Below are 3252 nucleotides of genomic sequence, written 5' to 3'. Positions count from 1 at the left end.
CTTTACACACACACACACACACACACACACATACACACACACACACACACACACACCACATAGGTATAGATAGATGATGATAGAAGATAGATAATAGAAAGATAGATAAATAGATGATTGATAGATGATAGAGTGATAAATGATAGATAGATATAATGTATCATCCAATTTGACATATTTATTTGTTTTGAACCTATTTATTGTATTATTAAACTAATGAAAGGAAGAAAAAAGGCAGGATGAAAGAAAGGAAAGAAAAACGGGAAGGAGAGAGGAGGGAGGGAAGATATCTTTACCACATTCAGATGTGTAGTCTCAATATTGTATAACTTTATTTTAGGTAACTTCACTCCTAAGAAAAGACGGCCATGTTCCTTTTTAACATTCTTAAACCACAATACCACTTTTCAGGGACCAATGTTCCAAACTGAATTACTTAGGCCTTTGGATGTTCTTCTTCCTTCCTGCCTTCTGTCTCCGGATAACTTCACAGATCAGCACATCAATCAAAAGACTAGAAAAAAACATTAAAGATGAAATTAAAATCTTTAAATTCATTTTGTGCATATCTCTGGCAGGAGCTTTGGTAAGTGAAAAATTAAAAATGACTACTGTCTCGTTTCATTTGGGTTTGTTTGCTTAATTTTAACAGAGACAGCCTAAAACAAACATACCAAAACTGGCTCCCCTACAAACTACGATCCATTCTCACTTACTACTTTTAAAATCAGATCTTCTGAAAACTGCCTTCGTCACAGTTCCTTTCCTTGCTTCTCTGACACCCTGTTGACACCTCCATTATTCTACTGAATTCTTCCCAACAGTCATCTGTATGCTCTTTTTTTGTCAAATCCAGTGACCTCTTCTCAATTCTCCCTTTGTTTTACTTTCTGCAGCATTTTCCACTCCAGACAATTTTCTCCTAGGATTTCTTCTGTCATAACAGTAAAATGTCCCATAGCCGTGTAGTCGCCTCACCTCTCTGAATGGTTACCATTCTCCTTCCTATCAGTCAGCAAGCCTTCCTCACACATACAGAACTTGCAGACAGCTTTTCGGTATCTTAATCTTAAATATGAATGAACAGTGATGGATCATAGGGTATTTGAAGAAAGCCTTAAATGTGAAATAAGTCAAAAAAGAACAAAAAACAACAAAAAAGGAGGTTAGATAAATTTGAGATAATGCAGTATACAGAAAAAAAAGCAAAGTGACAACAAAGAATTCTTAGTTATTTTTCTCAGCTAACTCTTTTAAGTCTGTATTCGTTTTAATGTGAGATTACTGAATTATCTGCTTACTTCGCTTAGTAGTCAGCTAATGATTGAACAGAGGTTTCTTTAAATACCTGGTACCAGTAAGTTTTCCAGTCAGTGCCAAGATGATCTGTGTGCATATTACAGTACATTATTGACATTCAGTCAGCCAGTTTATAGCTCTGTTTTAGCCTTCATTTTCTTATTGTGCAAACTTGAATGTTAGCCAGAGGTGAAAACACCAGGCCTTAGTTTTTTCCTGAGCATACATACAGCCCTAGGCATACACATAACTGTACACATGTGCATTGCCTTCTAGATTCCCAGAGATATGTTTGAGTTTTTCAAATTCCCTACAGATATTTCATTTTTCAGATTTTCTTTATAGGCTTTTTGGTTTACCCAAATTTTTATTCAGCTCCACAGGGAGCAACAGGTTAAACAGTTGCCTTAGTATATGTCTTTCAAAGATATTTTGTTGTAATATATCACTCTGAAAAAAATAAAATAAAAATAACTAACAAAATTAAAGAATGAATAAATAAAGAAAAAAACTATAAATTTTTCATATGTTCCATTGGGAACTATCCTTTGCATGGTTAATCTCTCTTACTTAAGAAGTCTCAATGGAAAGGCCATTTTCTCAAGGAAGCCCTCTTTAGTTTCCAGATAAACCTTACTCAATGCTTACCACTTCTGTAGATTCTACACATTTATTTGATGAAACTTCTCACAATATATACATCTGCAGATTTGTGTAATTCTTTGACTATCGCTGTTGGCCTAGCTAGGATGTAAGTTTTCCTATGACAAGAACTATATCTGCTTTGCTTACCTCTGTATCCTCACCACTTACCCCACTTGTTGTCACATAGTAGACTGTTAAAAACACATTGAATAATGGCAGCTCTACATTCTAGTCAAAGGGAATGTACCTAATTTCATGACATTATTTTCCCTACATACAACTGTAACTTCAAACCATCTCCAGAGGATCAAATGCTGAGTCTCTAGCTGTTTGCTGTACATGTCTCCAGTGGAGGTTCATTAGAAACCCAAAAAGAGTGTCTTCCTCCTCAGATATGTCTCTAATCTTTCTCTTGTGCCAATTTATTTTTATACACCCTGCTAATACCATCACACTTCGAACATAGTGGCCATTCTGCATAGACTTATGGGCTTAAAATTACTTAATAAAAGCTGGTTTGATTCTCAAATCTTGAGAACCCATACTATCTCTATATAATGATGAATAGATAAAAACCAACATATCTAGTTATTTGTCATTGCTCATAAAAATAATATAGAAGAGTACTGTTTTATCAAAACTGATAAGTCTTCATTACTGATTGTAGCATCAGCATGAAAACCTGGTAATATAGTGTAAACTAAAGCAGTTTATTATATTGTATTTGTCTAATTAAATGATGACTGTTTAATACATAGAGACTCACTTGTTAAACAAAATATACATGCATTTCCTTTTACAAATTGTACTGTACTCTCATTTTTCTACTTTATTTATTTTTAAAATTTATTTTAAATAATTTTAATGATAAATAAATGTAGGTACATAATTGAAAATGAAAATAGAACTGTATTCTATTGCTAGTATTCTATTCAACTGCTAATATTTTCTAGTGTTTATATTTTCTCACAAACTTTTTATGCATTTGTGAACTTTCATAGGTGTATGAGTGCGCACACATAAGCATGTTTTTGTTTTCACTTTTTAGGAAACATGTAATAAACAACAACCACGGATTCTATACAGGGTATAACAGGAAGTAATTTGTTTCTTTGTAAAGTAGGTGATGGAGAGTGAAAATTCTGGTCAAAGGAAATAAGCAGGAACTGAAAGTAGTCTATGTAATAGGATAAATGTTACTCTGATGTGTTTGTGGATCTATAATAATTTGAATGTAATTTTGACATTATTTTCTAAGTGATATGTTGGTCCCTTGGGGTGAGAGGCAGCTGCAGACAACAAACCCAA

The sequence above is a fragment of the Carlito syrichta genome, unplaced genomic scaffold (assembly GCF_000164805.1).
Source record: "Carlito syrichta isolate Samal-C Ts95f unplaced genomic scaffold, Tarsius_syrichta-2.0.1 Scaffold303417, whole genome shotgun sequence".
Taxonomy (NCBI): Eukaryota; Metazoa; Chordata; class Mammalia; order Primates; family Tarsiidae; genus Carlito; species Carlito syrichta.
Note: the sequence above shows the minus strand (reverse complement) of the source record.